At 51.0% G+C, this 20,760-nt stretch overlaps 1 long non-coding RNA gene and 2 pseudogenes across 1 annotated transcript in view; 1 reads left to right on the top strand and 2 right to left on the bottom strand.

Annotated features, from left to right (window-relative positions):
- Positions 1 to 20,760, bottom strand: part of LOC135405703 (uncharacterized) — a 553,771-nt gene that overhangs the window by 168,673 nt on the left and 364,338 nt on the right. The gene's annotated exons all lie outside the window — the stretch shown is intronic.
- LOC135405250 (zinc finger protein 493-like) overlaps positions 1 to 20,760 on the bottom strand; it is a 218,376-nt pseudogene that overhangs the window by 88,682 nt on the left and 108,934 nt on the right.
- On the top strand, positions 10,446 to 15,401 carry LOC135405538 (ribosomal oxygenase 2-like; annotated as a pseudogene).

Below are 20,760 nucleotides of genomic sequence, written 5' to 3'. Positions count from 1 at the left end.
CAGGTGGATTCAATTTTTCAGGAGGTGGGACCGGCCATTGCAGCACAGGCCTGCAAAAAGGGAACAGCAGCTCTTTCCACCAGGAAAAAAAGTCTGGATCCTTTGGCTTTGAGGTGCAGTTGTTGGGGCAGCCTGGGCACTTCTTGGGCAGTAAAGAGCTTCCTGTGGTGGCAACTTTTGTCTGGCAGGAATCTTTATCTGGAGTCTGTTTTGGATGTTACTTTGACCTATTCAGGAGTGGGCTAAAAAAAAGGGAATTAGCAGCCCTTTCCCTCAGGAAAAAAAGTCTGGAAGGTTTGACTTTGAGGTTCAGTTGTTGGGGCAGCCTGGGCACCTCTTGGGCAGAAAGAGTTTTCTGTGGTGGCAACTTTTGTCTGGTAGGAATCTTTATTTGGATTCAATCTTCCAGAAGGTGGGACAGGCCATTGCAGCACAGGGCATCCAAAAGGGAACAGCAGCTCTTTCCACCAGGAAAAAAAGGCTGGAAGCTTTGGATTTGAGGTGCAGTTGTTGGGCACCCTGGGCACTTCTTGGGCAGCAAGAGCTTCCTGTGGAGGCACCTTTTGTCTGGCAGGAATCTTCAGGTGGATTGAAGTTTTCAGGAGGTGGGACAGGTCATTGCAGTGCAGGGCAGAAAAAAAGGAACAGCAGGTCTTTCCACCAGGAAAAAAGTCTGAAAGCTTTGGCTTTGAGGTGCAGTTGTTGGGGCAGCCTGGGCACTTCTTGGGCAGCAAGAGCTTCCTGTGGTGGCAACTTTTGTCTGGCAGGAATCTTTATCTGGAGTCTATTTTGGGTGTTACTTTGACCGATTCAGGAGTGGGCCAAAAAAAAGGGAATTAGCAGCTCTTTCCACCAGGAAAAAAAGTCTGGAAGGTTTGACTTTGAGGTTCATTTGGTGGGGCAGCCTGGGCACTTCTTGGGCAGCAAGACTTTCTGTGGTGGCACCTTTTGTCTGGCAGGAATCTTCAGTTGGATTGAAGTTTTCAGGAGGTGGGACCGGCCATTGCAGCGCAGGGCAGAGAAAAAGGAACAGCAGCTCTTTCCACCAGGAAAAAATGTCTGGAAGCTTTGGCTTTGAGGTGCAGTTTTTGCGCAGCCTGGGCACTTGTTGGGCAGGAAGACCTTTCTGTGGTGGCACATTTTCTCTGGCAAGGATCTTCATTTAGATTCAGTTTTTCAGGAGGTGGGACCGGCCATTGCAGCACAGGGCAGAAAAAAGGGAACAGCAGCTCCTTCAATCAGGAAAAAAACTCTGGAAGCTTTGGCTTTGAGGTGCAGTTGGTGGGGCAGCCTGAGCACTTCTTGGGCAGCAAGAACTTTCTGTGGTGGCACCTTTTGTCTGGCAGGAATCTTCAGTTGGATTGAATTTTTCAGGAGGTGGGACCGGCCATTGCAGCGCAGGGGAGAAAAAAAGGAACAGCAGCTCTTTTCCTAAGGAAAAAAAGTCTGGAAGCTTTGGCTTTGATGTGCAGTTGTTGGGGCAGCCTGGGCACTTCTTGGGCAGGAAGAGTTTTCTGTGTTAGCACCTTTTGTCCGGCAGGAATCTTCAGGTGGATTCAATTTTTCAGGAGGTGGGATCGGCCATTACAGCGCAGGACTGCAAAAAGGGAACAGCAGCTCTTTCCACCAGGAAAAAAAGTCTGGATCCTTTGGCTTTGAGGTGCAGTTGTTGGGGCAGCCTGGGCACTTCTTGGGCAGTAAAGAGCTTCCTGTGGTGGCAACTTTTGTCTGGCAGGAATCTTTATCTGGAGTCTGTTTTGGATGTTACTTTGACCTATTCAGGAGTGGGCTAAAAAAAAGGGAATTAGCAGCCCTTTCCCTCAGGAAAAAAAGTCTGGAAGGTTTGACTTTGAGGTTCAGTTGTTGGGGCAGCCTGGGCACCTCTTGGGCAGAAAGAGTTTTCTGTGGTGGCAACTTTTGTCTGGTAGGAATCTTTATTTGGATTCAATCTTCCAGAAGGTGGGACCGGCCACTGCAGCACAGGGCATCCAAAAGGGAACAGCAGCGCTTTCCACCAGGAAAAAAAGTCTGGATCCTTTGGCTTTGAGTTGCAGTTGTTGGGGCAGCCTGGGCACTTCTTGGGCAGCAAAGAGCTTTCTGTGGTAAGACATTTGCCTGGCAGGAATCTTCAGTTGGATTCAATTTTTCAGGAGGTGGGACAGGTCATTGCAGCGCAGGGCATCAAAAAGGAACAGCAGCTCATTCCATCAGGAAAAAAAGGCTGGATCCTTTGGCTTTGAGGTGCAGTTGTTGGGGCAGCCTGGGTACTTCTTGGGCAGCAAGAGTTTTTTCTGTGGTGGCACATTTTCTCTGGCAAGGATCTTCATTTAGATTCAGTTTTTCAGGAGGTGGGACCGGCCATTGCAGCACAGGGCAGAAAAAAGGGAACAGCAGCTCCTTCAATCAGGAAAAAAACTCTGGAAGCTTTGGCTTTGAGGTGCAGTTGTTGGGGCAGCCTGAGCACTTCTTGGGCAGCAAGAACTTTCTGTGGTGGCACCTTTTGTCTGGCAGGAATCTTCAGTTGGATTGAATTTTTCAGGAGGTGGGACCGGCCATTGCAGCGCAGGGGAGAAAAAAAGGAACAGGAGCTCTTTTCCTAAGGAAAAAAAGTCTGGAAGCTTTGGCTTTGATGTGCAGTTGTTGGGGGAGCCTGGGCACTTCTTGGGCAGGAAGAGTTTTCTGTGGTGGCACCTTTTGTCTGGCAGGAATCTTCATTTGAATTCTATATTTAAAAGGTGGGACCGGCCATTTCAGAGCAGGGCTAAAAAAAGGGAACAGCAGCTTATTCCACCAGGAAAAAAAAACTGGAACCTTTAATTCAGGTGTAGTTGTTGGGGCAGTGTGGGCACTTCTTGGGCAGGAAGTGTTTTCTTTGGTGGCTCCTTTTGACTGGCACGAATCTTCAGTTGGATTCAATTTTCCAGGAGGTGAGACAGGGTGTTGTAGCGTAGGGCTGAAAAAAGGGAACAGCAGCTCTTTCCACCAGGAAAATAAGTCTGGAAGCTTTGGCTTTGAGGTGCAGATGTTGGCGCAGCCTAGGCACTTCTTAGGCAGTTAGATTTTGCTGTGGTTGCACCTTTTGTCTGGCAGCAATCTTCAGCTGGAATCAATTTTTCAAAAGGTGGGACCGTCCATTGCAGCGCAGGGCTGAAAAAAGGGAATCTGCAGCCCTTTCCCCCAGGAAAGAAGGTCAGGATCCTTTGGCTTCAGGTGCAGTCGTTGTGGCAGCCTGGGCACTTCTTGGGCAGCAAGAGGTTCCTGTGGTGGCACCTTTTGTGTCAGAGGTGTTTGTTCCCTGTTAGCAAGTCCCTTATGGCGTCAATCACAGAACACTGGGACTGCTCACAGGGCATGATGAAGGAATACAGCAGCAGTGCGGAAAGAGGAGGTAGAAAAATACATTCCTGTATCTAATATACTTCCTCAATTAGAGAAATCACTAATCTTGTCACATGATTTGTACTGGACCCTTCTAAGGATGTACTTTTGCCCAGACCCTTTGCTCCAGTTGTGCCAGCTACACCAAATGAAACCAGAGAGAATCGCAGCGAAGCCAAAAATCAGCTCTTATGGCACTTGGCACTCTATGGGGTTTAGCACTGGAGCTCAATCTCTCTGGGATGGCTGGGCCAGAACAGTTCATTTAATGAATGGTGCTGTTGCTGAACTTCCCTGGGCATGTTGCAATTGGCTACTGAGGCTGAAAGGTTTCCTGTAAGGATTTTTATCTTTTGAAACTACAGGCTGAATTTGAGGGATAAACTCCAGTATTCTGAAAGTGGAAAGTTGATAAAACAGAAAAGACTGTTTCTTCTACAACAGATTTGAAATAGTCCACTTGTAAAAATCACAAAGCTTGAAGCCTACTCAGCAGAGCTGATTCCTCATCTGCACTGATCATCAGCAACTGGCCTCTCTCCTATTTCAGGGTCTCATCTGTGTACACTGGATTAAGGCCTCCTAACTTCTTAAGAAAAGTAGTGTTATAAGCTCACAGTTCTGGCAAGATTTCCTTAGCAGATGGGTTGAAAAGCAGAACTTTGTTGCCATGACCAACAAATGCAGAGCCCAAGGTTGTTTGTGGTGCTAGCTTTGCTCCACTCTCTAGTAACTTCTGTCCAGATCAGTGCTGGCAACAAGAATTCCAGGTTAACGCTTGTTTCATTTTTCAGGTTTTGCATTTCAAGAATGGGGAGTTGTTATTGGAAACTCTGCCATGGCTGTCAGTAACAGCCTCGGAAAACAGTTTTTCTTATTTCTGAGGGAAAATTTCCAACCCAGCTTTGGAGTATGCAAATAGTTGAATGACTTGTTGTACAATTGGAAATAAAAATCCATACATTTGCTCTGATTAATGTCTTAACTTATATTTGGCTAAAGAGTTCTTTTCTTGATACCTTCTTTAAAAAATAGGACCCATAAGCAGAAAGGTGATCTCCTAAAGTGTTGCAACCTTTTAAGTCCACTTGTTGCCACACAACAATAGCATGCCAATATCACATCCAAAGATACAGAATCTTACAGAGATACACACAAATAGATATCTATACATAGGTATGTGTGTATATACATATCTATACAAACACACACAAGAAAGTTTGGGGTTCCTGATGAGAGTTCTGCATGGGTAACAGCGGACTGGTTTGATGTGTCATACAACTGTGGGGACCAAGAACGTATGTTCTGAGCTTTGATTTACTGTCCTGGTTTGTAACTGCCTGCCTTCCCTTTGGGGGGAACACAGGCCTCTATTTTGCACGGTCTGTTTTGTTTTACTTGGCAGTGTAGACTAGGGGCAGAGGAGTTTTTGGAGCCAAACAGCTCGATGCAGATTCAGTTCCTTTAGTGGTGCCTAAAACTCAGGAGCTGGACTCCACGGTGCCGGTGGGACCCTCCCAACTCAGCACGTTCCATGATTCCATCAAGTCCAACTGTCAGCCCAGCACTGCCCCAGCAACCCCCAAACCACTAAAGCCTGTCAGCCATGGCCAGATGCAGGCGCCTCTGAAACACCTGCCGGGGTGCTGGCTCCGCCCGGGCAACCCATTGCAGTGCCCGAGCCCCCCCCGAAAAACACAGGGAGAAACCTTTCTCCAGGAGCTGACCTGAAGCTCCCCTGCCTCAGCCTCGGGCCACGTCCCCCGCTCCTCCCAGCGCAGGCTCCTTTCCAGCAGCCCCCTCGGCAGAAGGCGGCTCAGGGCTCCCCTCTGCCCCCCCGGCCGGCTCCGCTCCGGCCCCGCTCCCGCCACGGCCCCGCTCGGCTCTGCACGGGGAAGGAACGCGCCCAGCCCCGGACAGACACCCCCGGGGGCCGCGCACCGGGGGTCCCTGCCCGGGGGTCACTTGCCAGGGGCTGTTCACCGCGGGTCATTCACCGGGGGTCCCTCCCTGGGGTTCCCTCCGCAGGGGTCTCTTACCTGGGCTTGTTCACCGCGGGTCGCTCACTGGGTGTCACTTACTGGGGGTCGCTCACCGGGGGTCGCTCACCAGCGGCCACTCGCCGGGGGGCCGCGCACGGGGGGTCCCTCCCCCGGGGCCGCGCACCGGGGACCACTCGCCGGGGGTCTTGGGGCCGCTGCCCGGGGGTCGCTGCCCGGGGGTCTCTTGCCCGGGGGTCGCTGCCCGGGGGCCGCTGCCCGGGGGCCGCTCAGCAGCAGCGCTCCCGCTCCCGGCCCCGCCCGCTCCCACCCAAACCCCACCAACCGCCCCTCTCGGCCCCGCCCCCGCCCCGCCCAATCCCCGCCTCGCCCCGCCCACTCCGCCGCCTCCCATTGGCTGCGCACGTTCGGCCCTGGAGCGAGGAGCGCGCGGGGAGCGTTGCCTGGAAACCGCCGAGGGAATCCCGGGAATCCTCGGGGCGCCGGCGCTGCCCCCCCACTCCTGGAGCGAGCGGCCGTGCCCGCCCGGGAGCGGGCACTCAGCGCCTGGCTGCGGCCGCCACAACGGGCAGGGAAGCAGGCGCGCGGAAGGCGGGCTTCGGGCCCCGGGCAGCGAGGAGCCCTGAAAAGAACAAAAGTGTTGAAAGAGAGGGAACTCATCGCACCATCACAGAACGTGCTGAGGTGGAAGGGACCCACGAGGAGCGTCGAGTCCAAGCCTTTGCCCGGCACAGCACCGACCCCAAGAGTCACACCGTGTGCCTGAACTCTGCCAGCCTTGGTGCTGTGACCACTGCCCTGGGGAGCCTGGTCCAGTGCCCAACCACCCTCGTAGGGAAGAACCTTTCCCAAATATCCACCCTAAACCCACGTGAAAAAAACCTATTTGCAACCAAAAAAAAAAAGTTTCTATTTTCTTCCTTCCCCTTCTCCTTATTTAGTGTTTACACAACAGTACTGCAGTGCCCTACTGGCTCAAAACTGAAATACTTGAAGTCCTTGCCGTATAGGCTGGATTTTGTCCCTTAGGCAGAGGCTAATCTGCCTGCAGTCCACCAGGACTGCCAGAGCTTGGGGAAGGGATGGAGGCTATCGCAGGACGGAACAGAGATGCGGAGATATTCCCTGATATTCTACTCTAGAGGCGGCTCAAGAGACAGCCCTGGAGTTGGAAGCACTTGCCTTCGTCACTGGACGATCTTGTCCAGCACCACCGGTCAGATGTGTGGGGTTTATGTCCCACAGCAAATTAAAAACACCACAGCCATTATGTAAATGTGTATTTGTTTGACTATTCACCCTGATGGTGTTCAGGCAGTTATGCTGAGGTACTTTGTGGATTTTTGGAACAGAAATAACATCTTTTAATGGTGTCTGTGACCGGCTGAGGTGCAGGATGTGGCCTCTCTATTTTTAGCATCTGCTGGTACGCCCATCTGTAGTGAGAAAACATCCTGTGAGTGTTAATTTAGGTGATGCAACCTTTTAAGTCTGGAGAACTACTTCCTTCTTCAAAGCTTGCTAATTCTCATGAAAGAAATAAAGAGAATTTCATGACAGTGACCTATTTTTCACTTTGAATATCCCAACTATTGGTGAGCATTTACATTAAAATATTTGAAGTTTAATAAGTTTTGCAAAATGTCCTGGATGTTGAGGGATGTAGTGATGAACTCAGAATTAGAAAGTGGAGATTGTCTTCTTTTTCTTTGAAGCTCACAGGCCTATGGAAAAAAAAAAAAAGCTTTCTAGAGAAACTTACATTTTTTTATCTAATTTGTACACATTTCTACAATTAGGACAGCTGCAGGTTCACCCCTGGCAAAATCTCTCTGCTGGTAACCCAGCCACATGCTGATTAATCCTTATTTCATGTTCAAGTGACCATGATATTTTGGTCAGCTGGCGACAGAGCGGTCCAGGTGGTAAAGGAACAAGGACTGAACAGTATGAGCAGCGTTTGCCTTTTTCTCTCCTCCATCCCCCTTTTCTATATATTATACTTTGCCACTTTCTCTGCTCAGCACACAGGAATTTGCTGGATGCATCCATGAATGCAGAACCCACTGGAATCAGGACATTTGTTCCAAAGGATCCAGCTAGTGCCAGGGAAGCAGAAGTTATGACTGTGTAACAACCACACTGTGAGGAGGAACAAGACTGAAAACCACTTTCCGTAAAGGGAAGGATTTGAACTGGTGTTGGAGATGTGCAAGGCTCTGTTATTCTCCCTCCTTAAGTTGTTGACAGGACACAGTCCCCTCTCTTACCTGTCATTGAAAGGTCCTTCTAGTTACACTTATGGCAGTGTAACTTTGTACCAACATCAGCCGTGCACTGTAAGGCTGCTGAGGTTTCCAAAATCCACCTTTTTTAGTTCTGCTAGTTCTGCTTCGTATCCTTCAAGCCAGTACACAAGAACAAAGCTTCAGCAAAGCCTACCTAACATTTTCTTTTGTTTCTGACATCATTAGCCAACGTAAACCAAACCATTAACAGGCATCTAAAAATATTTCGGAAGTTTTCACGTGCTCGGTGAGGATTCCAAAGTTTTCTTTGAGGGAGACTCAGGGAGACTCTAGAAGAAGATTTTTGGTCCAGGAAAAAAAAATAAATAACGCAGCTGAAGCCCAGGCACCGTTGGATGAAGCAGATTGATTAACCTTAGTGCTGCTGCGTTCCCACTGGAATACACACTGGAATGACACTGGAATGCCGCCGGATTTCCTACTGGCCGCCCGGAAGCGGCTCCTCCCGTGACTCCCAGCGCGGCAGGACCGCCTCCCGCTTCCAGCCGGCACATCCTGCCTGGCCTCGCCTCCCCTGCCCGCCCCGATCCATCCCGGCCCGCCCCGATCCCACGCGATCCTCCCTCCTGCCCGGGTGAGTGCGGGGCCGCGGGACGGGAAGGGGCTGGATGGAGGCGGCGGGAGCCGGGAGGGGGGAGCGGGGACACCGCGTGTCCTCGGAGCCGCTGTGCCCGGCGCTATTCCCGCTGTGCCCGGCGCTATTCCCGCTGTGCCCGGCGGTATTCCCGCTATGCCCGGCGGTATTCCCGCTGTGCCGGGCGGTATTCCCGCCGTGCCCGGCGCTATTCCCGCTGCGCCCGGCGGTATTCCCGCTGTGCCCGGCGGTGTTCCCGCTGTGCCCGGCGCTATTCCCGCTGTGCCCGGCGCTATTCCCGCCGCTTCCCAGGGAGCTGCCGTGGTGTGGGAGGGAACAGCCCTGGCGGGGAGCAGCTGCTCCCGTGTGGGGTTCTGCGCTGGGGTTTGTCCTCCAGCCCGGCACGGAAGGAATTGGGGGTGCTGGTGGATGGAAAGTTGGGGCTGAGCTGGCGCTGAGCTCCCAGCCCAGAAATCCGGGCGTATCCTGCATCCCATTCAGCGGGCCGTGGGTGAGGGAGGGGGTTCTGCCCCTCTGCCGCGCTCTGGGGATTCTCCACCTGGAGCGCTGCATCCAGCTCTGGAGCTCCCAGCGTGAGAAGGGCACAGACCTGTTGGATCAAGTCCAGGGAAGGCCAGGAAGGTGATGAGAGGAATGGAGCAGCTGCGGAGACAGGCTGGGAGAGCTGGGATGGCTCAATCTGGAGGAGTCTCTGTGGAGACCTCCTTGCAGCCTGTCAGGACTTAAGTGGTGCAAGAAAGATGGAGAGGGACTTTTTATGAGGGCCTGTAGCTGCAGGACAAGGGGCAATGGGTTTAAGCTGAACAGTTTAGGTTTAGACTAAATGTAAGGGAGAATTTTTTTCTGCTGGAGGGTGGTGAGGCATTGGCTCAGGTTGCCTTGAGAAGCTGTGGATGCCCCATCCCTGGCAGTGCTCAAGGCCTGGTTGGATCCTGTTGGATGGGGTTTTGAGCAACTAGATCTTGTGGAAGGTATCCCTGCCCATGGCAGGGGGCTTGGAACAGCTGTAATAACCAGCAGAACGCTACAGAACAGCCCGTGTTGTAAATGAAGCTGCGTTCTATGAATAGTAAATATCTGAATGTAACTTCTTTAAATCAGTGTGAATGAGCTGAGAGGTTGGTACAATGGATTTAGGTCTGGAATACAAAACTATTAATCCAGGCTTGGCTGCATTTGTGTTGCTGTCATTTGGGGATGTCAGCTTTAGATCTTGGTGCCTTCAGCAGCATCTTCAGACCTTGCTGTCAGTCAGGGACTGATTTTCAGTCTTTAATTTTTTACGCGTTCCCTTGCCTCGTGCTGCAGTTGGGAATGTTCATTCTCTCAGGAAGGAGGTGATGTGAATTCCCTCCTGCAGGGCTGAGGTGACCCTCGGTTACTGTTGAGGGACAGGCTGTGCAGGAGCTGCTGATGAAACACTGCCCAGGAGTTAGTGGGCCAGCAAGGGTGTCCTGCTGCACAGAAGAACTTAGTGCTGCATGTAAATACCAGAACTGGAGTTTAAGTTTCAAAATACGGGATCTGTGTAAATAAAAGTATCTCAACAAATTGATAGCATTTCCTATCAAATGGGTGTAGGGAGTAGAGCTGTCATTTTTACTTAGAAATTATGGCATCAGCACGTTCAAACTTCTCAGGTGTTGGCTTTCCAGACTTGCACAGTTACCTACCGTTACTTGATTTTCTCCTTAACTTTCCTGAGAATTTGGCAGCCAAACCATTTGTAGATCAACTTCTTTATTTTGGCATAATGGTACACAATCATACTATCTGCCTGGGAAAAACAAAGTAGATGACTTCCAGCTTTAAAATGAAATGTCTGTGCTTGTATGAAAGAATTCTTTTTGTTCTACATAAACAAAGTTTGACAGCTCGACAGGACTGAAAGCAGAATCTTGGCCTTTTAGTTCTTAAACTGGTAAATTTTACAAGTTTTAAACTTGTAAATGTAGTAATTCCAGAGCATCAACAGGAAGGCCTAACAATGTTCCCTGTCTTCTGTAAAGTGTTAATGCTTTGGAGCAAATAGTGAGGCTCTGAAACCAGAGCTGTTCCCGGGATACTCTGATATCCCACTGGGTAGGGTAAGAGTTGTTGCTCTGGGCCTGTGAGCTCTTGAGGTTGTGTTGCTGATTGATTGTTTTGGTCCTCTCTCCTCTTGAACAGGAACCATGCCCAAGAAAGGAGGGAAGCATGCTGAAATGGGAAAAGAAACACAGGCACAGTGTAAACGAGCAAAGCTGGAAGCAGCTTGTTCTCCCTCAGTCCTGAGTTTTGAGAACCCAGACAGCCTCTTCAGGAGCTTGATCTCCCCCATCAAAGAAGAGGTGTTTTTCAAGGAGTACTGGGAGCAAAAGCCACTGCTCGTCCAGAGCAATGATCCCCTGGTGGCTGCTTACTGCCTGTCCCTGTTCCAGCTGTCAGACTTGAAGGAGCTGTGCAGCCAGGGCCTGTACTATGGGTGAGATGTGAATATCTGCAGTGTGTGAATGGAAAGAAGAAGGTTTTAAATAAAGAAGGCAAAGTGAATTACATGCAGCTGAAGAAGGATTCTGACCAGAAAAAGGCAAGAATACAGTTTCATCAGCCTCAGAGATTTAAGGTGAGATTGTTTCACTGGATATAATTGATGCTGGCTTAATAATGTGGTGTGTTTTGCTTGAGTTGCACTAGACATGGCTTCATGTCTGTCCCCAGGGGAAGTGGTTGACATTGATGACCTGCTGAAATCTTTACATGAGCTGTATTAAAACACAGTTTATACTTTTGCACTGTCCATCATGTTTCACTGCTCTGCAGTAAGAACAAAATCTGATTCATGCTATAATATGTATAATAAGATATTCTTTTTAAAATTTTGCTCTGTCACATAAAAGTTTGGAAAAAAAACCAAATGCACAAAACTGATGATTAGGCATCTGTGCTTAAATTATCCCTTCTGCCCCACTGTTTCCTTGTGCAAACTTTGTGGCTTTTGAGCCACTTCCCTTTAATGGAGGGTAAGGTGTGAAACCATGTGAAACATTTCCAGTGTTCTTGCCAGTGAATTGCACCGTGGGAAGGTACCAGCCCATTTTAGCTGAGTGTTCTCAGTCCTTGAGTTTGAGAAGGAGACAGTGGTGCTGCACAGTTGTGTAAAGGACTTGGATTCTTGGAGGTGCTTTGATTCAGGTAGTCTTGAAGGTGTCAACACAATTGAATTGTGAGGTGGACCCAAATAAGATCCCAAATACAAGCTGAGTCCCAGGTATAGTGTTCCTGGCTGCTGTCAGCTTTAATGGCCAAGCTGCACTTGTGTGGATCTGGTACTTGGCACGTTCTGCTGTTTCCCTTCGGTGCCTTGTCTGTCACATGTGGGGTGTGGATGAGTCAGGTTTGGTTTTGAATATTCCCAAATGATTGGAGTAACTGGTGAAAGGTCTCTAACCTTTGTATGTTCTCTCTGGTGAGAGAATGCAGGTCCTGCATGTGCTTCTTGTCTTATGGTGTTTTGCTGTTTGTGGGATTATTTTCCTCTGTTCAGCCTTGTCTGTCTGGTTGTGCAGCCTAAAGATGGCACAGGGAAGAGAACAAACCCAGGCTGGGGCACCAGACTTTTTGGCTTAGCAATGACTCTCATGGCAGATCCCCTTTGCATCTCCAGTGCTCTCCTTCAGGAGAAACACTGGTACAGAGCACCTTCCTTCCCAGCCTCTGTGTCCCTGATGTGATCATTCTTCCCAAGCCATGGGGAGGATGTGGGCTGGGCTTGGCTGAGCTCTTCAGCAAGTAACAGCATCTTTTTTTTTTACAGCAGGAGCTGTGGAAGATTTTCAGGAGAAGCTGGAGTGCTCCTTTGGGTCTCTGGTGGGGTCCAATGTTTACATCCCTCCCCAGGGATCCCAGGGCCTTCCTCCTCACTATGATGATGTTGAGGTAGGACAGCACAACCTTGCCTGTGAAACTGTGCATGGGCTTTTGCTGATGGCAGTGTTTGCTGTTGTGTGTGTGCTTCTAACCCTCCCCCCCACTAAATATTATAGGAAAATGTTGGGGTTTTTTTATTTGTGTTTCCTTGTAGTCGTTTTTCTTACATATTTTTGCTGAAAATTTACTAATAGTAATATCTAATCATAATATCATGTAAACTGGGTTTTCCAGACCTGGTATTTCCATTAGATAAAAAGAGAAGTTTGTTTTCACAGCTGCAGAAGCTTTCTAGCACCTGTTTTTTCATTTTCACTTCATTCAGGCCCCAAGAATTTACAAGTCCTTTTTCCTTTACTAAGCACTTGCTCTTTCTTCAGCTGGACTGTAGCAGCAGACTGGTTGTGCTTGTTGGTCCTGCTGTTTTTAAGAAGTTACTGATATGATGAATTCCTGTGGTCCAAATGCATTTTAAATCAGCTTCTAAAAGAAACATACAAATATACACTGCGTTATAAAGAAAAAATTGGACTATCCCACTTAAACCAAATCAAAAAATCCAATCCTTATATGTATATTTTGCTTTTTAATATTTTCATTTCCATTCAATACACCTGGAGTTTCATTTTCTTTATGCTTGTTATTCAGCAGCCTCACATCCAGCATTTCTAACTCATGCCATCTACCCCCATTGGGCACCCTATAGAGGTTTCTGATGCTCTGTTGGGGATAAGCCTCTTTCACCTGAAATTTTGGATATTTGTGTGGCAGATGTTCCTTTTGGGTTAGTTCTCTAGCACTTACTTAAGTGACTGGAGAGAAGCAGGGATTTCCAAATGCCTGCCTTAGGATAAAACAGATCCCACTTCACAACTCCTCTGTCTGTTGTCTCTAAATAGAGACAAAAAAAATTAGTTCAAATTTAAATTTCTCTGAATTGTAGCTATCTAAAAATTAATGTGAAAGGAATTACTTCCTTATGGATTTGGATTTATGGTCTTTTGCAGGTGTTTATCCTTCAGCTGGAAGGCGAGAAACACTGGCGGCTCTATAAACCAAGGGTGCCTTTAGCTCGGGAATATGATGTGGAATCAGAAGATAGGATTGGGAATCCCACACATGAGTTCATATTAAAGGTATGAGAATTTCATTGCCTTAGGTGGTCTGGTCTGTGATTGCCAGAAAAGTTAAAAGTGGTCCATTTCTTGCAGACAGTGATTGTGGCTGTGAAACTGAGGGGAGGGTTTGCACACTGCGAGCACGAGAAATTTGGGTGATAGTTGTCTGTATCCTTTTTTAAAGGTATCCTTTGCTTCTAGTATTTAAATAATGGGCCAAAACCCCCAGTTATTTCTGTAAATTGACTAGTACTCTCCAGGTTGGGCACCCTGACTCCTCGGTCATGTTTGTGGAGTTGTGTGCAGAAAAAACACTGGGTTTGTGTATGGTTATAAAACATTTTTATGCTTTTACATGCTGCCTGTAATCCCTCAGGCTAATCCTTCTGTGCACTGAGACTTACTGCTGCACTGAACATTGTCACTGTTCTGGTGAATGAGATTTAAATATTTATCCTTGGCTGATAAAGAAAAGCATGACCCAAACCCCATATAAACTTGCTGTATTAATTGCTCTTCCTTTTTCCAAACGTGAAATTCAAGTGTTTGGTTGGTGGTTGATTTTTGGAATAAAAGGAACATTTCATGAAGATTACTGAGTGTCAGCAGGGAATCTGGTGCTTGTCCTGTTCTGTTTGACCTGCTTTTGAAGTGCTACTTGTCCAGCTGGTGGTGCTGCTCCATGTTGGAATCCTCAGGAGTTTCTCTGCCTTTTGGCCTGTTATGGAGCCTCTCTCTGCTCTTCTCAGTGTCCAGAGCTGCATTTGGGTGTAGGTGTTTTAGGAATAGTGTGACATGTTGGATGGTGTAGGTGTTTTAGGAATAGTGTGACCCATTGGGTGGGATGCTGACATCATGAGCTGTGTTGTTTGACAGAGGGGAATATTCAGTCGTCATCGTGTACTGGGTGATGCAAAGTCTAGTAAACTACAGTTCCCTTTTTCATTTCTGGAATATTTTGGACCAGACTTCAGTGCCTTTCATTTTTATGGAATAATGATGGGCTTAAAAGTTATCCAAGTTTTTAATTTATTTTCCTTCTGTTTGCTGTTGTTCACTTCCTGTGACCCACTTCTTCTGGGTGGCTGGTGTCAAAGTTTGGTTGTCTCTTTGTGGCTGCCTCTGAGAGGGATGCTGTTGTTTGACTCTATTTCCTCCCTAAACGTCTTTCTAGAATATTTCCTTTCTCCATCTTTCAAATGAAGAGAATTCAGAATACTCTTGGTTGGTGTAGTCCCCACTCTGGTAAGGAAGGCAGTTTTCTTTGACTGTGCTGTCCAACTCTATAGGTGTTTACAGGACAAGCCATAAGTAAACTTTTATTTCCTTCTTGGAGGCAATTTTATGTGCTTTACACCTTTCTTGTCTTGACTTTCCTTATCTAGTTTTTTTTCAGTGTGGAGTTTTAATTTACATAGGTGAGAAGAAAGATAGGGAGGAGGAGGAGGAAGGTCGTACCTGTTTTTTAAGTGCTTTAACTGAAAATCTCAGACAACAGTATTGTAACAGATTACCATTTTTATAGAATATTTGGCTTTTCTCGTGGAATACTAGCCTTTTCTTTTGATGTGATCTGACCAAATCCCCATTTCACTGCTCCTCTGCCAGCCCACTGTGTTGCCAGCAGGTCCATCTCAGCTGCTTCTTTGTCCTCTTCCTGCAGCTCAGTGGGAGTCTGTGTGTTCTGTGATGTTAAAAAGCTTGTTTCACGTTTTCAGCAAATATTGACAGCAGGTTGGAAAGTTTAAGGTTCTGAACTTCTGGCTTAGTGTTCTTTATGTTATTAAAGTGTACATTGCAGGACTGCTCCATTTTGTGATTCTAAAGGATATATATTGTCAGACTGTCTGCTCAGAGAGTATTTTCTCTGACTGCAATAAGGTTTGACCTGGTGCCCTAAATATATCAATTTTCTTGCAGCCAGGTGACTTACTGTACTTCCCAAGAGGGACCATCCACCAAGCTGACACTCCTCTTGGGACCTCCCATTCCACACACGTGACCATCAGTACCTACCAAAACAAGTAATTATTCTTTATCTTTTGTTTTGTGTGGCTTTCCTCTGCCAAGTGATGTGTGTGAGTAGTGCAGACCTGAGATGTGGTGAAGTTTTGGGGCTTGGGGGAAGGAGGGGAGCAAGAAGACTGTTGTTGTTTGAAGCAGCCTGTTTGAGAGGTTTTCATGCAGCAAGCTTGATTGCTTTTTAATTGCTTATTTTATTATTTACCAGCTGTAGGCTTTAATGTGGAAAATGCTACAACTGCAAACTCACTTCTATATTTAAACAAATCTCTCATCAGTGGCTGAAGTTACTGTTCATTTCATAGCTCAGATAAAGAGTCATGAGTTACTCCTTTCATCATGTTTTCTCCTGTATTTGATAGTCACCTGCACTAATCTTCTGACAGATTTGCTGCCAATTCTTCCTTGCAAACATTTTCTGCTTATCTGTGTTTTTTTTTATCTCCTACCCCATGTATGCAAGTCAGATTTCTTATGACACACTCCCAGTCCTTGTGCCCACACTGTTATCACACAGGGAAATGTTCTTGCCAACCTAATCAGCCTCCCAGATGCTGGGTTTGGAGCCATTGGTCTGAGTTAGGAATTAGGAAGGGCAGAACAAGTTTGGGCATATTCTAGATAACTGTGAGATGAATCTCTAACCACCAGCTGTGCCATTCTGAAAGCCAGGATGGGCTGGTAACTCTTCATCTGGCCACTCCTGCAACATGGAGAGAGGGTTAAGAGGAAGCTGCTCAAAGGTGTCAGTCTTCTTAAAAGTTGGGTTCAGATTATTTCAATTTACACATGTGTTCTTTTATTCAGAAGGTAAAAAAAAACTAACCCCAAAAAACAGGAGAGGAAAAGGAAAAGCTGCTCTTCTTCCAAGGTTAAAAAGTGGAGTCATGCCCCGTTAAGGCTGTTGGTAATGAAGTGCTGACATCCTGCCTCTGCACCTCCTGTCAGCAAGTGCAGGGAAAACAAGCAGGAGTCCTGGTGCAGGCTGGTGTTCTGACTTGTAGATGGAAGTATGATCTGGAAGCATTTCCTTGGCAAATTGAAGAGAAATCCTTGAAAGCAGCTGTGGAGGAAGTGCTGGTGGAGGTGGCACTTCCAGGTATTTTCAGGTTTGTCTGGGCCAGATCCCAGCAGGAGAGAAGTGTGCACATGCGGGATAAGCAGGGCAGTTTGGAAAAGCAGTCCCTTCACAGCCCGGCTCCCCCCAGCCCCCTTTGGGGGTGACCCCCGCCCCTCGCGCTCCCTTTGGGGTCCCCCCCGCTCTTTCCCCCCCGCCGCTTTCCCGCCGTGCCCGCCCCGCTCACCCGACAGGGCGGGGCCGGCAGGGACGGGGCGGGGACGGGCCGAGCGCTGATTGGCTGCGGCGGGGGCTCGAGAGGCGGGGCGTGCGCAGAGCGCCATGTTGTCTGCGGGGCAGCGGTAGTGGCGGAGGTGAGGGTGCTCTCGGAGAGCGAGATTCTGGGGATCCGCTCGGGGCTGCGGGGAGCGCGGCTGTGGGTGGAAAGGCTGGAGGGCTCGGGAGGGTTTAGCCGAGGGGTTCGGGGGTTCCCGAGGGTCAGAGCGCGGGGCCTGGAACCCGCGTGGGGGGGGTGGGGCTGTCCCAGCGCCCTGGCTGCACTGCGCAGGCGCGCCGGCGTTACCCGCCGGCATGACCCGTGATCCGCCATTACCCCTCCCGCCACAGCGCCCCCTGCCGGCCTGGCGGACCGACCCCAGGGAAAGGGGATCCAATGCCCCCCCCGAACCCCAGAGACCCCCAACACGCAGCACACAGAGACCCCACAGGGAGGGGGGCCCGGGGGTTCCCTAAAGCCCAGCAGTGGGGTTCAGGGGATCTCCCAGCCCCCAGGGGAAGGAGTCCTGGGGGTGCCCCCCGAAGTCCGGGGGGGAGATGTACCGCATCCGGGTAAGGGGATCCCAGTGCCCCTCAGTACGGCCCAGTAACCCCCTCAGTGACCAGCCAGTGTGTCCCAGTGACCTCCCACTGCCCCCCAGTATGGCCCAGTGATCCTCCAGTGAGCACCCAGTAACCCCCAGTATGGCCCAGTAACCTGCCAGTGTCTCTCCCTGTGTTCTGGTAATCCCCCAGTAACTCCCCAGTCCCTCCCAGTGCCCTCGCAGGATCCCTCAGTAACCCTCTAGTCCCTCCCAGTGCCCTCTGGTTCCCCCCAGTGTGTCCCAGTATCCTCCAGTAATCACCCAGTGCCCCCCAAAGCCCTCCAGCTGTCCCCAACGTGTCCCCAGATGCCCTTGTCCTTTCTGTGAGCGTGTGGGGGGGCATTTTTGGGGTCAAAAGGGCCAGGGGGGGCTCCTGGGTTGAGATGGAGGGTTGGGACATCAGGGATGGGCATGGGGCCAGTGGAATTGGGGGTGTCAAGGGGGGAATAATGGCAATGGGGAGGCCCTGGGGACACTGGAGACACCAGGCTTGTCTTGGAGTGTCAAGGGGGGGAATTAGGAACACCAAGAGGGTCTTGAGGACACCGGGGAGGTCTCAGGACTCAGCTGCTCATGGTGCAGCCCCTCCTCTCCCCCCCCAGGCCCCATTAACCCCCCAAATATCCCCTACCTCCCATTTTCCCTTTAATCCCCTCCCCACACAGATCCTTTTGACCCCCCAATGCCTCTAAGACCTCTTTTAACTTCCCTAAATGCACCTAAAGCCCCCCTAAACCCCCTAAATCCCCATCCCACCCCTCCATATCCCCCCAAATCTCCTGCAGCCCCCTCATCAAATCCCTTCCAACCCCCCAAAAAGGGATCACTCAGCACGCTGGGACAGGAGCACAGTGGGCTGTACTGGGGGCACTGGGCTGTACTGGGAGCGCACTGGGGGGGGCTCAGATGTCCCATGACAATTGGCCCAAGTCCAGGAGAGATCTGGCGAGCAGTGAGGAGGTACTGGTCTGTACTGGTCTGTTCTGGTATGTCCTGGTTTGTACCCTCAATCCCCAAAGCCCCTCCTCAGCTCCCCCAGGACCTTCCTGCACCCCAAAGCCCCCCAGGCCCCCCCAGGCCCCTGACTTGGTCCTGCTGCCCCTTGAGCATCTGCAGCTGCTGCAGAACCAGGCATTTCATCAGCAAATGTGCAGGTGACACCAAGCTGGGGGTGTGTTGATGTGCTGGAAGGCAGGAGGGCTCTGGCCCAGCTGGATCCATGGGCTGATTGCAAGGGGATGAGGTTCCAGCAGGCCAAGGGCCAGGTCCTGCCCTTTGGGCACAAGAAGCCCCGTCAGCCCCCCGGGCGGGGGCCAGAGTGTCTGGAGAGCAGGCAGGCAGAAAGGGAGCTGGGAGTGTGGATGGACAGGAAGCTGAACAGGAGGCAGAGTGTGGCCAGGTGGCCAAGAAGGCCAATGGCTGGTGGCCTGTGTGAGGAAGAGTGTGTCAGCAGGAGCAGGGAAGTGATTGTTGGGCTGGACTGAGCGCTGGTGAGGCCACCCCTGGAGTGCTGTGTCCAGCTCTGGGCCCCTGAGTTGAGGAAGGGCCTGGAGGGGCTGGAGCAGGAGCAGAGAAGAGCAGCGAGGCTGGGGAAGGGAGTGGAGCACAAGTGGTGTGAGGAGAGGCTGAGGGAGCTGGGGGTGTTGAGGCTGGAGAAGAGGAGGCTCAGGGGAGACCTCCTGACTGTCTGCAAGTCCCTGCCAGGAGGTTGGAGCCAGGTGGGGGTGGGGCTGTTCTGGCAGGAAGCAGCAGTAGGACAAGAGGGCTGGGTCTTGAGCTGTGCCAGGGGAGGTTTAGGTTGGATATTAGGAAGCAATTTTTTGCTGAGAGAGTAATCAGGCCTTGGACTGGGCTGGGCAGGGAGGGGGTGGAGTCAACGTCCCTGGAGGTGTTGAAGGTGAGAGTGGATGTGGCCTCAGTGCCATGGTCTGGGAAGCACAGCGGGGTTGGATCCAGGGTTGGACTTGATGATCTCAGAGGTCTTTTCCAACGTGGCTGATTCTGTGATTCTCTGATTCCCATTCCTATGGCTGCACATGCTTGAGGCTCTATCCCCAGGGTGATAGAGATGTCTGTCCATATCTGTCTCCAAGGTTAGTCTGTAAATGTGTGGTGTTAGAAAAGCAGGCTGAGTTCTGGGCTGGTTGTAGAAGGAGAAAGAAGCCCAGAGGCCAGTGCAAGCAGGCAGCCCTGAGCTTGCACCTGATGTCCCCTCCCTGCAGGTTCCTGTCCTTGAGCCCAGGCCCTGAGGTGAGGCTGAGAAGTGGCGCGGAGGTGAGCCCAGAGCTGTCCCTGAGGTGAGGCTGAGAATAAGTGCAAGGCAGAGGTGCTGCTGAGGAAGGAGAGCCCTGTGGTGGGAAAGAAGACAAAGCTGTGAATGCCCATCCCCGAGAAGGTGCTGTGTCCATCCCCTGTGTGCCAGGTGAGCTGGGGCTTTGCTGCAGAGCTGCGGGCGCTGATTTGAGCGTCTCCAAGTGCTGAGATGGTGGGCACCCAGGAACACAAACTGTGCCTGGCCACGGAGCCTGCAAGGAGGAGCAGAGACAGCCCTGGCAGTGTGGGGGGCCAGGTTGTCCCTGTGCCTTCCCCTGCAGGCCCTGTCTGTCCCTGCTGGGCCCCTGTCCATCCCCATCAGGTCCTTGCCCGTCCCCCCCGGGCTGAGCTCCCCCCAGGAAGTGCCGTGGAGCTGAAGCTGCTGCCATCCCCCCCTGCAGCCGCTGCCCCAGCCAAGGGAGCAGCAAAGGCAGGGCCAGGAGCAGAGGCAGCAGCAGGGGAGCCCTGGGGGGCCGGGAAGCTCTTGTGTGGGTCAGGAAAGAGGCGCTGGGCACGAGGCCGGGGCTGTGCTGAGCAGGCCCAGCCCTCACATCCCCCCAGCCAACGCCGGCTGCCCGGGGGGCTTGGGAGGGACCCCCAGCCCGTGTGCCCCACACTGAGCTGGCAGAGAGAGAGCCAGGGGACAGGGCCACGGGCAGGGCCACGGGTGAGGGACAGGCAGGGCCATTGCAGGGCCACGGTGAGGGCACAGCCTGTGGCAGCAGAGCTGCCCAGTGCCGGGGGCAGCCGGGGGTGTTGGTACCAGGCACTGGTGGGGTTGAGCAGAGCACGAGGCCTCTTGCAGACCCCTGGAGCAGCCTCCCACTTTCCAGCCCCGCCACGGTGGGATGATGCTCTTCCCTAGCTACAAGACACTGCCCCCCAAATCTTTGTGGGGACCTTTTGTGTATATTCCTGATTGCTGATTTCTGCTGGGGACCTGAGGGACCCTCTGCAATCCCATCCATGGGGCACAATCTCCTCTCCAGGGTTTGACTCCCTGCAGACTTTGCAGGGAAATCTGTGCTGGCAGCCCGAGTATGTCCCGACCCCCCATTCTCCCCCCAGGATATTTGGGATGAGTTCCCCTTCCCGGGCACCCATGGGATGGGGGACAATTGTTCTCCTGCTATTGCTGTTGCTGCTCCACCCCTGTCCCTGCCCTTCCTGCCGCTGTC

This window comes from Pseudopipra pipra, chromosome W, assembly GCF_036250125.1.
Source record: "Pseudopipra pipra isolate bDixPip1 chromosome W, bDixPip1.hap1, whole genome shotgun sequence".
NCBI classification, from domain to species: domain Eukaryota; kingdom Metazoa; phylum Chordata; class Aves; order Passeriformes; family Pipridae; genus Pseudopipra; species Pseudopipra pipra.
Note: the sequence above shows the minus strand (reverse complement) of the source record. Positions and strands in the feature narration are given on the sequence as shown.